The sequence below is a fragment of the Amborella trichopoda genome, chromosome 9, assembly GCF_054954075.1.
Source record: "Amborella trichopoda isolate Santa Cruz 75 chromosome 9, AtrichopodaSantaCruz75HAP2 v2.0, whole genome shotgun sequence".
In the NCBI taxonomy this organism is placed as follows: domain Eukaryota; kingdom Viridiplantae; phylum Streptophyta; class Magnoliopsida; order Amborellales; family Amborellaceae; genus Amborella; species Amborella trichopoda.
In genome coordinates, this window is record NC_142344.1 from 3,780,459 (window position 1) to 3,796,937 (window position 16,479).

The 16,479-nt window shown below is 33.9% G+C and overlaps 1 protein-coding gene and 1 pseudogene across 1 annotated transcript in view; one reads left to right on the forward strand and one right to left on the reverse strand.

The window, feature by feature from the left end:
* Positions 1–16,479, reverse strand: part of LOC18437762 (peroxidase P7) — a 48,145-nt gene that overhangs the window by 13,506 nt on the left and 18,160 nt on the right.
* On the forward strand, positions 458–9,252 carry LOC18437760 (peroxidase 52 pseudogene; annotated as a pseudogene).

The following is a 16,479-nucleotide window of genomic DNA, read 5'->3' on the forward strand; positions in this document are numbered from 1 at the left end:
AATAAAATGACTAAAATACTTTTGAAATATTCAAGAGGTATTTTGGTCATTATATTTTATCGAAAATTATTTTTAATGTTTTTTTATAGGTGCGCCTCAATAAGAAGATGACACGTACCAAATTTCATATTTATACAATTTGTATAAAAAAAACTAAAAATAAAATACTTTGAGACGTCAGATCTAAGATCAAATGATGAGTGGCTCTCTTGATCAAAATTGGACAGCTCGATGGTAGGGGAAGCATAAATATTATATGTTGTAAAAGAAGTATAGAAACCTTTCCCAAGACTAAATTGGGGATCGCCTCATTTAAGGAGTCATAGCCCTTACAAATCATAAGTTCAAGAATATAAGATGTCCACTTTGGTTGACAGATTTGGCACCTGCATTGCCTGCTATGTTTGTATGTTGGCTGAGGAATCCGCTTTCATGTTGATTTTTGACAGTCTGGATAATGGTTCTATTCAATGATGTTGGGACTGTAGTTGGCAAAATTCCCAATGTTTGTTTCGTAATCACCTCCAAATCGATAGCCATTGGTTTTGGTCTGCTTCGTTTGCCTTCGGTTTTCGGAGGTCTTAGACTTTTCCAGGTAGTTTGTTTTGTGAATTATGGTAGGTTCAGGTTTTGAGATGGTTGTCTCGGGAACTTTGGTTTTCTCATAGTTTCTTCGATCAGTATCGGGAGTCTACATCTTTATATTTCTCTCTTTTAACTATTTATTTTCCTTTAATTTTTGCCCGAATTAATTGTATTAACTTTATAGAAAACCATTGAACTTTGGTTAATAGTGCATGTAATATGCTAATAATAAACATCATAACCTTGTAAAAAAAAAAATAGTAACATCATGTTGCCAAGATAATGATGGAAATTTGACAAAACTAGCAAACAAGAAAATCTTAAGACAAAAATTAATTTTTACAGGATTATCAAACTAACTAGAAATTATATAGTAATATTCGAGTTTTTCTGAAGTTCTTTTAAAACTACATCTTTGAAAACTTTTTCTGAAAATAAAGAATTTCTTTAAACCGAATTTTGCTAACTATTCATGTGATTACATAAGCATGGATGTAATAACTGGCTTCCCAAAGGAATTAATATCTCAAAGTAAAACAGGGACGTGGAGAAAAAGTGGCATCACAACAATTTCATCTTCATCCCATAATTTGACAGGGATGGTAAGTAGTGCCGGGCCTTTCACGGTTCAGAGAGAGAGAGACCCTTCCTGGTCCAAAATAATCCAATCATAAATTATTGAGAGAGAGAGAGAGAGAGAGAGGGAGATCATGTGGTGAAGACCCTATGCCATACCATTACTGCACTCTTCATTTATATTCCTCCGGGCACAAAACCCAACCGAGGGCTACTGTAGGATCCCAAAGTTTCTAGATGTATTCTCTTCAATATAGTGGTAAGGAAAAATTTATATGCTTTTATATATTTCCCCTTATCCAACCGTTCAATTTGATTAGAGGGCTACGATGGCCTCAATCATAATGTGATATCTCTATATTATTTTATTTTTAATTTTTTTCTATCAAATATTTGGACACCAAATTTTAACGTTCAATTCTCTATTAAACATTCACATCTAAAAAATATAAAAAACTTGTTCTCAACAAAATAAAATGACCAAAATACCCATGAAAGATTTGAGAGGTATTTTGGACATTATACTTTATAAAAAAATATTTTTTCTACGTGCACCCAATGAGATGATGACACATACCAAATTTCATATTCATACAATTTGTATAAAAAATTAAAAATGAAATACTCCGAAGTGTCAAATTTAAGATTGAACAGTGAGTGGCTCACTTGATCAAAATTTGACAGTTGGATGATAGGGGAAAGTATAAAAGATGTAGGGGAAGTATAAAAAACTTTTCCTTATCAAAATACGTGTTAGAGATTAACTATTGGAAAAAGTTCATATAAAATACGTGTTAGAGGTTAACTATTGGAAAAAGTTCATATAAGATTTCAACCTTTTAAATGTAGAATTACAGATGCACCTCAAAAGTCCATCGGAAAAGATTATTTTAATGTTGAAAAACTTTTGATTAATCATCTCAATATCGAGAAATATGAATTTGAAAAAAAAAAAAAAGAATTTTGAATGTCAGAAATAATGCATCTTGCAACACATTATCTAGATAGTCCATTTTCAGAATTTTCATATATTTATAGTTCTATTGGATTTTAACTATTTTTAGATTTTAAAATTTTATAGTAAGATATGAAAATAGATTTTGAGATAATTATAATAATTTTGTATACCAAAATTACATGCTGTGATAAAATTTAGAAGTGCGTGGTAATTGGATTGTTTAAGGTCGCAACCTTATAAAAACCACACCCTTAACTATTTAACATTCTACATATTTGCAACTATTCCGTCACGTACTTTTTTATGGTTATTCGGATGAATAATTTGATAAATTTCCAAAAAATATCAAACTAACTCTCTTAGCGTGGAAAAAGAACGTCCTAAACAAGAACATAGATGGTCCGAAATTTGGACCATGAAAACGAATTATGAAAGAACTCAAAACCCCTTTTTTTTTTTAATCATCATGTGATGGTTCTTAAGTAGATCCAACATTTCATACTCGAAAGGCTTCCAAGGGAGGTTTTCACCAAAGGGAGCAAGTAGACAGTATACTCTGGCAGGAGCATATACATGTTAATGGTAGGTTGTCATTTAATAGCATCTTGTCAGGTTGTCATTTCATAGCATCTTGTCACAATAAGAACTCCAGATTTTTTTGGAGAATATTACAAGGTGTGTGGATCAAGGGAAGGATATACTTATCTAACATAGTGACAGGTAGCAGTTTTTAAATAAACAAAGGACATGGCCAAATTAAATTCAAACAAAGAAGAGTCAAGCTAGATATTTGTCGAGGACTCTAAGCTGCTTCAAGAGTTTCTGGTCAAACTAAAATAAAGGAAAAAGAACACCATTTGCTGTAGAAAGTAGAAATAGGGAAATTTCCAAATAAAATGAACCCATGCAATGCAATCAGCATGCGTAAACACACATATAGGGGAGAATTTCAGCTCAATTGAGGGGGAAGTTCCCCACATGAAGCCAAAACATTAATGATCAAAATCATAAGGAGTTGAATTTTAGAAGGAAAGAAAAAGGGAAGCGTATATCAGTTTTTACTTTAATTAAAGAGTATAAGAAGTTAAAAAGACACACCTATTCAAATGCGGCCTCCCTCAAAACTCCCTTTAGAGATGAAAAAGCTGTTCATGAGTAAGTGGGTGCTAGAGCCTGCTCACTCACCAACGTGGACGTCGTAAAATACTCCGGGGCTTATATGGTGTAAATTTTTTTGTCAAAAAATTCACATTTTAGATAAAAAAAATTTCTTTATATTTTCATATTTATCATTATCTTAGCCTAGATCACAAATTGCTAAAATTTTGGATTCAAAATCCAACTTTAGTATTGTAGAAATCCAATTTTAAGATTGGATAAAAATAGTCGGCTGACTCATAGAAAATCCATCCTTTTGGAGATTGGTTTCGGACTTAAAATATCAAGGATCCATAATCTTGACTGTCCTGCTATGAAAAATGAAAGTCAGATTTTGAATTTAAAAGTGCGTGATCTTAGATTTTGTTTTTGAATCATTAACCGTTGTTCATTTTAATTATTTGCATATCAATAGATCAACTCTATTTTTTGAGATACAAAATCATGAATCAAAAGCAAAATGCATCTAGAGTGACTTACAATATGTTTTATAACCTAATTGCGGCTCTAAGATGGATATTCGGAAAAAGACTGAATTTGAATATGAACTCATTTCAACTTTTCCTATTAAAAATAAATTGTATATTATCAGACTATTTACTTTAAATAGAAGGTATCAATCAGCCACCATATTTACAATCAGACAGCCAATTGTATATCATTGTTCTTATAAAATTTAAAAATATACTTTCTAACTTTGACCCTGGCATATACCAAAGTAAACCAATTTAAACTTTCTTATAAAAAATTCGAAATCTTGAATAAAACCCTGGCCATTCTCTCATCCCCTCGGCCACAAGAGGTGGGGGTTTACTTACGAACTATAATACTGAATATGAGCTTTAGCACGTGCAAATTGAAAAACAAAAATTCTTTCCAAAAGCATTCAAGTTTTTTCGAAAAAAAAAATAGAAAAAAAGAGAGTAAGAACTCAATGTTAATTGAATAATCTCATCATCATCGTCATCATCAAAGAAGCCTTTTCTCACTCTCAACTAATAGAGATTGGCTATAAAAATCTTAGTGTGCCACTTTGTTCTGGCCATGTTCTCAATAAGGCCATAAGTCTCCATATATTTTCTTACTACTTCTAACTATTTCTTTTGGGCATACTTTTTGACCTTTTTGAGCCTTCCACTTCAACTAACTCGCACCTCCTAACCGATATTGTATTGGGTCTGAATCACACATGGTACACCCACCTATGTCTTTTTTTTTTCATCTTGTTGCCTATTAGTGTCACACCTAAATTCTCCTAAATTTATTCTTTAATTGAATAAACATTATCTAAAATAAAAATCCTATGTAGAATAATCGGCTTAAGAAAGAAGAATAGAGCTCATGCTGGTAGACGCCAACAAGTTTAATGGCCCTCAGACAAAACAAAAATAAATAAAATAAGAACATGTACATTGCAAGATTATTTATATTCAGTACAAGGAGGTTACAGTACTCTTAGCCATTATATGTAAAACTTGTGGGCTCAGAGTGTGTTACAATTGACCGAAAAAATTTCTTTCAAACTTTGAGTCTAATCAATAATACATCCTAAATAGCTTGATTTTACTTCCAATGGCTAAAAATAAATTTTGACCTTGTGTGAAAGGTAAATTGTCCATTTGGTTACAAATCAAAAGGATAAAATTGATTCCGACCTTCTTCTTCAAAAAATAAATAGTCTTATCATAAACTTTTCCTATAAATAAAGATAAACTGTGTAGCATGATACTGTAGGATCATAATGTATATTAATTCCATCAGCAAAAGAGATATATTTGGGGATTTTTTATTTTGGAGTTCTAGGATAAAATTCAAAATTTCTTGATGATTATATTCAAATAAAGATAAATATTGAGGTTTTTAATACTTAGATCTTGCCCTCCAAAAATTGAAAATTCCTTATTCGACCTTGAAACATTTTTCCAAGCACATAAAATACATAATAATATGCTATCATAAGTTTTTTGTTTTTAAAGTTTTGTTTTTTTTTTTTTTTGGGTAATTCAATAGGGAAGGCATGCCCCTACCTATTTTTTTTAAGTAGATTAGAAATTAGATATTTCAAGGTATTAGTGGGATGGGTTAGTGGTAGAAATAAAAACCACAACATGGTGACTAGATGTGGGCATACTACGCCCCTTTCCTAAAGTGGTAAGAACCTTTCCTGAAGTGTACATGGTGACTAGATGTGGCCATTCTACACCCCTTTCCTAAAGCGGTAACTCATAACCTTTCTTGAAGTGGTAAGTCTGTGGGTATTTGGGCTTCTACCCTTCGATGAGTTTGAAGTAAAAAACTTCATTATGGGGTTCGACAATACTAGCGCAAAAGCCCCAAGCCATTAGTATGCTCAAAAGTAACATCCCAAAATTTAAGTGCCTAAAAATATTCCTAAAAGTATTCTCAAATTGAGACTTACCTAGTAAATGGACAATATGCTCCCATAGGAGCAGCATATCCTTTTGCATAAAATATTAATTGCAGACAGCACGATATCAAAGAAGGGTTCAACAACCCAGCAGGGATGAACATAAACCGGCAGGGTTACTCGGAAGCTGCAGCCAGTTATGGTGGTCAACCAGCTTGAGCACCTTAATTTTTTTTTCAAATATATATATATATTTAAAAAAATAGGAAATTTGTTTAAAATAGTTATTTTAATGCCTTCTATCGTTTTGGAAAAGAATGAGAAGTATTTTGGCTATAAATACTTATTTTTACGTTTTTTCAAATTTTTTAACATTATTTTTAAAATACCCCTGGGCTCATTGATTTTTCAGATCCATTTTTCATTGGTGTTTTAATCTCATTTGGATGTATTTTATTATTTAATTATGTTTTAAAGAGTGATTTACATACTGTCCCTAAAAGTTTAACTAAAATACAAAATTCTCGGTGGAATTATGAACGTTAATCTAATTTTTTTTCAAAATCGCCACTTGGTTAATTTGAATTTTGATTTTTCTTTTCAATTTTTTTCGTCAGTAGGGAAGAGCCCCAAGCTTTTAAGTCATTATCCTACTAACGAAAAAAACTAAAAAGAAAATAATCAAAATTCGGGTAGATCGAGGGATAAATTCGAAAGAGAGAGAGACGTCCTGTTACGTCCTGTTACGTATCCCAACAATTACCCAACCGTGACTCTCTCTGTATAATTTTCTGACCTTTAATATATATCGAGTAACTTACATAGGGACCCAAAAGTTTTTCTAGAATAAGAAATGCTTAATTTATATGTACAAATTATAAAAGAAGGTCAGTCAACGTCCTTTTTTTTTATTTTTCCTAAGTTGTGCATTGTTCTGATTCCATTCTTAGACCAAATTTTATTTGTTTTTGGAAAAAATTATAGATACGCTTAAATTCAACTTTTTAGACATCTACACCCCCAAAACTTTTTGCATCCTACCCTAAATTCGAATATATATATTCTTTTTATGTTTACCTTCAAGTAAAAAAGTCTATGAATTTAGGACAAGAATACGCTTTTTCTCTCTTTTCTCTTCTATTTTGTGGTCACTTAACACACACTCTCTTTCTGCTCATATTCTCTCTCCCAAAATAAAACCCCATTCTCTCCCTCTCATTCTCTGGTAATGCGGTCTAATACCCAGTATGCTGGACCGTATTGAGTTCTAATAACATGGCTTGTCATGTGATGTGGCACCCAGTGTGCCAGCCCGGTTAGAATTTGAGTTAAGGCTGATAATGCGGTCTGGTACATTTTGTGTCGGACCACAAAAAAATTTCGGTGCGGCTTTCTGCTAGACCGCATTACCAACCTTAACTCAAATACTAACCGGTCCAGCACATTAGATGCGGGACCACAAAAATCTTAGTCCATAGCTAGAGAGAGAAAGAGAGAGGGTGGGTAGAGGGAGAGAATGAGAAAGATAGAAAATGAAAGAGAGAAAGAGGGAGAATGAGTGAGAGAGAGAGAGAGAGAAAGATGGAAAATGAGAGGAAGAGAGAATGAGATTTTACTTTCGGAGAAAAAGATTATATAAGGATGCAACCTTATAATGTAGAGCTACGGATGTACCTCAAAAATCCATTGGAAAAGGTACTTTTAATGTTGAAGAATCCTTTGATTGATCATCTCGACATCGAGATGTATGACTATGAAAAATAAAAAGATTTTAAGTCTTAAAAAATAGTGCATTTTACGACTTATTATTTACACCATCCATTTTCAAGATTTTCATATGTTTATAGATCTACTTGATTTTAACCATTTTTAAAATTCAAAATTTTATAATTAGATATAAAAATAGATTTTAAGATAATCCTAAGAACATTCTACATAAAAATTATATACCATGATAAAATTTGAAAGTGCACCTTACCTCTATCGCTACGGATGGATCCGTATGCCAACTGTACCTTTGAAACAAGGAAGGAAGCAATGATGCAGAGAATGAAACGTACTAGTATGGTTTAGAGAGAGAAAAATATTATGAGCTAAAGAGAGAATAATCGATGCTGTGTATATAACAGGGATGCGATGCTTCGTTGATATTGGATGACGGGTCTTCATTTAGCAGTGAGAAGAACGCACGTGCGAACAACAACTCAACGAGAGGGTTTGAAGTGATCGATGCCGTTTAAATCGGAGGTGGAAAGCATCTGCCCAAGCGTTGTTTCATGCGCTGACATCCTTGCCGTAGCTGCAAGAGACTCTTCAAAGCCGTAAGTTCTATAAAGTTTTTAGAGGGAGATTCTTAAAAGGGCAAAGTTTTTTATGTTTCCCCTCCAGCATAAGTTCAATCTTTCTCTTTATCGAACCATTTTGAATGGAGGGCTAAGAGTGTCTCAATCACAATGTCACGTCTCTACGCTATTTTATTTTTATTTTTTTTTATAAATTATTTTGACACCAAATTTTGGACATCTATTCTTCTATTAAACTCGCACTAGCGAAAAATATATAAAAAATATTTTCAATAAAACAAAATAACTAAAATACCTCTCAAAGTTTCAAAGGGGTGGTCATTATATTTTATCAAAAAAATATTTAATATTTTTTATAGGTGCGCCCCAATGAGAAGATAGCAAGTACCAAATTTCATATTCATACAATTTGTATAAAAAAAACTAAAAATAAAATACTTTGCTACTTCACATCTATCATCAAATGGTGAGCTCTCTTGTTCAAAATTGGATAACTGGATGGTAGGGGAAGGATAGAACTTCTATGATGTATGAAAAGCATAAAAACCTTTCCCTCCTTAAAATTCTTCCTTTACCTCTCTTCCTCCTAACACCAACATCCTCAGTCTCAAAATCAATTGACAAAAACCACAAAAATAATCTACAGATGGGAGGACCAACATGGACAGTGAAACTAGGCAGGAGGGATTCAGCCACCGCAAGCGAGACCGACGCGAACGACAACCTCCCAAGCTTCACAGAAGACCTCAAAGAACTCATCTCACCCTTCTCCCGGAAGGGCCTCGAAACTCAGGACCTTGTCGCGCTCTCTGGTGCTCACACCATAGGCCAAGCCCAGTGTTTCACTTTCAGAGATAGAATCCACAACGAAGACAACATCGACTCCAGTTTCGCGAGCACAAGACAGAGAAGCTGCCCAACATCTGGTAGTAACACCAACTTGGCTCCTCTGGACAAAGTCACTCCAAATAGCTTTGATAAAAGCTACTTCAAGAACTTGGTTCAATTGAAGGGCTTGCTCCACTCTGATCAAGTCTTGTTCAATAATGACTCAACTGATAGTTTGGTAAGACCGTATAGCAACAGTAGGAGCAGTTTCTTTGCGGATTTTGCCTCAGCTATGGTGAAGATGGGAGACATTGAGCCTCTCACTGGTTCTTCAGGGCAGATTAGGACTAACTGTAGGGTACCCAACTGAAACGATTGATGCTACAGTGCCCTAAACACTTGGATGGTGTTTGGTTTGTTATGCTATGCCATTCTTAATTGTTGTGATTTGCTGTTCTAATAAATAGGCCACCAGCTTTAGGTGTAATGGGTTGCCCTTAGATTTTGTGTACTTGAATCCTTTATTTTTTTTTTGACAATAAAAATACTTTTATTAGGATTAAATTGGCTGGCTATACTTTTATTTTGTGTATTTAAATCCTTTATTCATGGTAGCTATTCTTTTTGGTCGTATATATTCTAAAGTTGTTGAAATTTATGCAGCCCAAAAGCAGAGTTACTTGGCACCTTTTAATTTTAATTTGGCTAACGATTCTTATTGGTCCTATATGTTCTAAAGTTGTTAAAGTTTATGCAGCCCAAAAGCAGAGTTACTTGGCATCTTTTAATTTTAATTTTAAATGCAACTTCAAAGGCTCATATTTAATTTTAAAAGGGGAAAATTTATTCAGATACTCTATTTTAGTGTACCATTTATCAAGGAACCCACTGTTTCAGATCCTTTTTGGCTGTATCGGGATTTAAAGTAATATATATCTTATAACCCTAGACCCAAATAAGCTCTTTTGATCGCATAGTTTTTGCCCAAAAATATTAAATAATACTTCTTTCCATTTGTCTTCTTTCTCTCTAAACCCCTCTCTCTCTCTTCAACCTTTCTCTTTCTCCTAAACCTCTCTCTCTCTTTTCCATTGAACTTTTCTACATTTTGCTTCAATGCCCCAACCTTCTCCCTCTTTGATGCAAGGAGAAATAATAACAGAAAAATATTGTTTTCCATTGAACTTCTCTATATCTCGCCCTCTCTCATCACGCTTCAATGCCCCAACCCTCTCCCTCTCTGATGCAGGGAGAAATAATAACACAAAAATAAAACAAAATAAAATAAATTTTGAAATAGTACACCTTTATTTTAGGTGCGCAAGGAAGTCCATCCCAAGATTTTTCGAAACATCAAACTCTTTACTTAATCATTTCTATTTACAAAAAAAGAACATCTTCCCTTTAAATGCACTTACAAGAAAAATAAATAAATAAGTAAAAACCTACAAACAAAAACAACTCTCTCTCCCTCTAGTACGTAGAAAAGATTGTTTTGATACTAGAAAACCATCCATTTGATCATTAAGATGGAAATATAGATATTTAAATAAAAAAAGAAAAAAAAAAAAAAGAGATTTCAAGTTAGAAATTAGAGAGAGAGAGTGAGTGAGATAGAGAGAGGGGGAAGAATCATGTCGTGAATACCTTATGCCATACCAATATTACATTCTTCATTATATTCCCCCAGGCACAACACCCAACCCAGGGGTAATATAGGACTCCAAAGTTTTTAATTTATATTCTTCAACATAGTGCCCAACTAAAAACGAAGGAAAATTTTATCAAAATACCAATAAGAGATTAATTATTGCAAACCAAGATCATGTGCCTTTTATAGGTATTTTGATGAGTAATTTGATAAATTTTTCAAAAAATATCAAACATCCTCTCTTAGCGTGGAAAAAATAACATTCTAAAACATAGCATAGATGGTGCAAAATTTGAACTGTGAAAATGAATTGTGAAAGAACTCAAAATCCATGCTTTTTTTGTAATCATCATGTGATGTTTCTTCAGTAGATCCGACACTTCATTTCCAAGTGATTTAGGTGTGGACCTTAAAATTTTTCCTAAAATACAAAATGCTCCGTTTATATGTGGAAACTACAAAAAAGGTTGATCAACCCACCTTTTTTTATTTTTTTCAAAATTGTCCCTCACATCCTCTGACTGATTTTTAATATATTTTTTTTAGCTTTTTCATTAATAGGGTACTACCCTAAAGCTTGGGGCACTGTTCTACTAGTGAAAAAAAAATTATGAACAAAAAATTTGAAATTCGATTCGAGGATTCCATCCTCAGACTAAGGGGAAAATTTGAAAGAAAAAAAAAACAGGTTGGCCGACTTTCTTTGAAATTTCTGCCTATAAACGAAACATTTTGTGTTTTAAAAAAAGTTTAGGATCCATATGTAAATCACTCTTGACATCCAACAGGCTACCGAGAGTATGGTTTTCACCAAGGGGGCAAGTAGACAGTATACTATGGCAAGAGCATATTGTACATGCTAATCTTCTGGTTAGGGTGTCATTTCATAGCATCTTGTCACATTAAGAACCGAAGAATTTTCTTGAATGTATTATAAAAGGAAGTATGTTGAGGAAGCATATACTTATCTAAAACAGGGAAATGTATACTGTCCGATGCAACAGTCGTTAAATAAACAAAGGCTATGACGAAATTAAATTGAATTCCAAAAAATAACGTGTCAAGCTAGATATTGTTGAGGACTGTAGACCAGGAGATCTGGTCAAATTAAATTCCATAAGAAAAGGGAAAAAGTGAGCATTCGTCAAAGAAAGAGGAAATAGGGAAATATCCAAATCTTGTCTTAAATTGGAAGGAAATGCACCGAATTCGGTGTTGGATGCAACGCAATGAATATGTGGAGAGACACATATTGTGGGCTAGGGCCAAACGGAAATTCAGCTTAATTGAGGGGGAAGTTACCCACATGAAGCCAAATATATTTATGATCAAAATTATAAGGAGTTGAAAGTTAAAAAGAAAGGAAGAGAAAAACCTATTTCAGTTTTTACTTTAATTAAAGGGTATGTAAATTAAAAAGATACATCTATTCAAATGCGAGACCAGGGCCCTCACATAAAAATATATTTTCTAACTTTGACCCTGGTCGATAGCATATACCAAATTATAACATTAAACTTTCTCATTAAAAAAAAAAAGCAAAAGAAAATCTTAATTAAACCCTAATCATTCTCTCTTCCCCGCGGCCACCACAAGAGTTTTTGTTAACCTTATAATGTACAAAATAAGGTGCACCTAAAAAGCCCACTAGAGAAGGTTGTTTTGAAATTAAAAAACCCTCAAATTAGTCATCTCGACCTCAAGATTTATAGACATGAAAAATAAGGCATTTCTAGTCCTAAAAATAGTTCATCTTCTAACACATTATTTGGACTGTTCATTTTCAAAATTTTCAAAATTTTCAAATATTTATTGAATTGCTTTATCATCACTATTTTTGGAACTTTAAATTTTATAATTGGGGAAAATAATAAATTTTCATAAGTGGCACCAAAATTCCATTTTCACATGGTTTTGAGGTATACCTTAAGGTTGACACCTTATACTAACCTCGCCCTTGATTATGGAAAATTATTTCCTACGGGCTGAACCGCATTTCTACATATGTTGTCCAAAACGTGTAAAGCATCCATTTTAAAGATGGATGCAAGTAGGTGTTCCATCTAAAAACAATAGAATCTAACGGTCCAAATGTTTTATTACTAGAATTATTATTTTATTTTTAAAACTTATTTTCATGCGGGGTGGACCGCATTTCTACATATGCGGTCAAAAAAATGTAAGGCATCCGTTTTAAAGCTGGATGCAAGTGGGTGTTTAATCTAAAAACAATGAAAACTAACGGTTTAAATGTTTTTTTACAAGAATTATTATTTCTAGGTTTTAAAATTTATTTATTTTTTCATATTCATGATCTTCATATTAGAGATTATATGTCTTTAAAAATTAAATCTTAAAATATATTTCAAAAATATATTTATTACGAGGCCCCCGCATTAGAAACCGGGTCCTTTAAGAAAACACGTGAGAGCTTTGATTTGACGTTTATAAAGGATTTGTATGCTCCAGCAGGAACAAAATGTACTAAAGATGAGGATAAACATTTGTTAAAGAAAATTCATCGTAAAGCACTAAAGATGAGGATAAACTTTCTCGTATTCACCATATTTCTAGGACGCTATTATTTCCTTGTAGTTTTAAAGTGCGTGTTGAATTTTTTTTTTCTGTTTTATGTTAGTCGCTAGGTTGAGAATATCATGCCCAAGAAACTTGATATCCTAGAAATATTATTTATTGGCTAGGCTTTTATATAAGGAATAAAAAGGCTTTCTATGTAACCCTACCCACATATATGGTATACGTGCCCTGATCAGATGGCTTGAGTCACAATTTTACAAGTTGGCCCATAATCGTCATATATTGATTGGACGACTCATATTTTTTATTTCAAATTTTATTTTATAGATTATTTTGAAACAAATTTGGGACATGATTAGATCTAACAAGGGGCACAAATAATAACAACAACAACAACAATAAATTTTCCAAAAATAATAAATTCTTGAAATTTACCAATTTTAAGTTTGCTTTCATAGATGGGAGATACTTACTAGGACCTCAAAGATTATCCAAGCCTCTCTTGATGACAGAGAATTGAATAGGCTTTAATTAATCAGGTGGGGTGAGATATGATTTAGTTAAACTTGTCATGATAGGAACCTGGTTCATCTTGCACTATAAATACCCCCGTTGTCAAATTCAAATGGCTGGGCTTTCTAGGGACTCATCTTAGTTTTCAAATGCTCTCTACCTGCTCCAGGAAACCAATGCTAGGGTTTGGATATTACAAAACCCTAGGTTGGATTCCTATATTTAATTAACCTCATTACCTTTAGAACCCTAGATTCATCCCCAACCCTAGGTTTTTGCTGTCTTTAACACTCAAAAACTGACTAACCATATGTACTGTATAAGCAATATCGGGGCATGAAATGGTTAGTTATATCAGTTTCCAATCAGTTGCCTATAAAAGGTTGGGTCAGGAAGAGCATCACCAGCGGTAGCCCGAAATTTGGCATTGACCACAAGAGGGGTATCAACCTTTTTTGTATCATTCTGGAGTCGAGCTTGAGAAACAATTTCTGAAGCATATTTTTGTTGTCACAACAGATAGCCACGAGGAGCATAAGCAACTTCGAGTCCAAAAAAATACCGCAAGAAACCCAAAATTTTCATTTCAAAGGCGTTATTGAGCCTTTGTTTGATTTTATGAATTGTACCCCTATCATTACAAGAGATAATCATATCGTTGACATATAGTAACGAGAGAACCCGTCCTGCAGAAGTTTCAGACACAAAAAGCGTTGGATCATGATGACTTTGTAGAAATCCAACCGAAAGAACTTTATTACAAAAATTTTCAAACCAAGCACGAGGTGCTTTTTTGAGTCCATATAAGGCTAGTCGGAGATTACACACGCTGTTGTGAGGATCCACAATGCCAGGAGGTAACTTCGAAGGTACGTCTGTATCAAGATCGCCATTGAGAAAAACATTTTTTACTTCCAATTGATAGAGAGGCCAATGATGAACAGAAGCCACTGAGATCAGTGTACAAATTGTAGTTATATGAGCAACTAGAGCAAAAGTTTCTACAAAGTTAATACCATATTGCTGATTGTAACCTTTTGCCACCAAGCGGGTTTTGTGCCGTTCGAGACTGCCATCTACATTGGTGTTAATTTTATATACCCATCGACAACCCACCGAAGTTTTTCCTTTCAAGAGAGCTGCCAGGTCCCAAGCATGCATACGCTCGAGGGCATTCAACTCATCAGTCATTGCTTGTTCCCACTCAAGTTGACTTGCAGCTTCTTTATAAGTCTGAGGTTCTGAAAAAGAGTTAACAGAGGCAAGGAAAGCTTGGTGTTGAGGTAAGAAGATTTCGTAGTCAGCAAGGCGGGAAGGTGGAGCAGATGGCCGGGTGCTCCGTTTAAGAGTAGGGAGCGACAGAGGATCAGCAAATGCAGAGTTTTGATCAGGACTGTCAGCATGAGATTGTTGAGTTTCTTCCTGGACTTCAGAAGGAGCGACATGAGTGGAATGACCAGAGGAATGAAGAACAGAATCAGAGAAGGGGACCAAGAAAGAAAGATGAGAAGGTAATGAATTATTGTTATTGACAAAGAATTGAATATACTCAGAAAACATCACATGTCGAGATACCCAAAGTCTTTTAGTCACAGAGTCATAACACCTATATCTTTTTTTATGATCAGGGTAACCAATAAAGCAACATTTGATCGACTTTGGAGACAACTTATCTCTCTCAATTGGCGGTAATAAAACAAAGCAATTGTAGCCAAATACACGTAAGAGCAAATAATCAGGTGGTCGTACAAATAATTTTTGAAAAGGTGTTTCGCCAGATAAAATGGAGGATGGCATGATATTGATGAGGAAGACTGAGGTACGAATGGCTTCTGCCCAAAATTCTTTTGGGACAAATGCAGAAAAAAGAAAGGACCTTGTGATTTCAAGATATGACGATTTTTACATTCAGCAACACCATTTTGTTTTGGTGTATAAGGGGACAAGTTTTGTGGTGTTGAATGTTGTGACTAGCCAAAAATTGTTGAAGCAACCCACTGACATATTCCCCTCTAGAATCTGAGTGCAGAGCTTTGATTTTAGTGGAAAATTGGGTTTCTACATATGAATAAACTGAGTGAAGGTTTTAAAAAGTTCAGTGCGATTATCCATAATGAAAACCCATGTATAATGAGTATGATCATCAATAAATGTTACAAAATAGCGTGACCCTCATTTAGATGGAATAGGTGCAGGACCCCACACATCAGTATGAACAAGATCAAACATAAGAGGGGAAACAAAAGTACTTCGAGAAAAAAGTAAAGCATGAGACTTAGCGAATTTTCAAATTGTACAATGTTGGACATTAATAAAAATTTTATTTCGAATAGTACTAAGAACATCGCAAGAAAATAAAGACTGTAAACGAGATGTAGAGATGAGACCAAGGTGTTGATGTCACAGGGATGTGTCATCCACAGTAGAAACAGCACAGACAGAAGAGTTTGACATATACAGATAGTCCAAGTAGTAGAACTTACCAACTTTACGTCTAGTCTCAATCAATTGCCCTGATTATCGATCTTGTACGTAGCAAAAAGATGGAAAAAAAACAATATTACAATTGGATTGGGTAAGCTGACCAACGGACAATAAATTCATGGCAAGAGAAGGAACATGGTAAATATTAGAACCTTAATTTACTAGAAGGGTCAGAGGTAAGAGATATAGAGCCCATTTTTTATACTTTCATCCCCATCAGCAATATATATATAGTATCAGACTAGGGGTTACAATCAACTAAGATGGACTCATTGGAGGTCATATGGTGAGAAGCTCCTACGTGGATCAGCCAAGAGGTAGAAACAGAGTTACCTGAAAAGGAGGGAGTGGGTTTAGAGGCCATGTGTGACTGAGAAAGCATAGACTATGCCTATTCCAGAGTAAATGTACTTGAGTTATACAAGTGGTGAAGCAAGAATAAGACTGGGACCTCCAATTTGAGTTGGGGGGGTCTTGAGCAATGGTTAACTTGTATCAACAACAACATCGAATATGT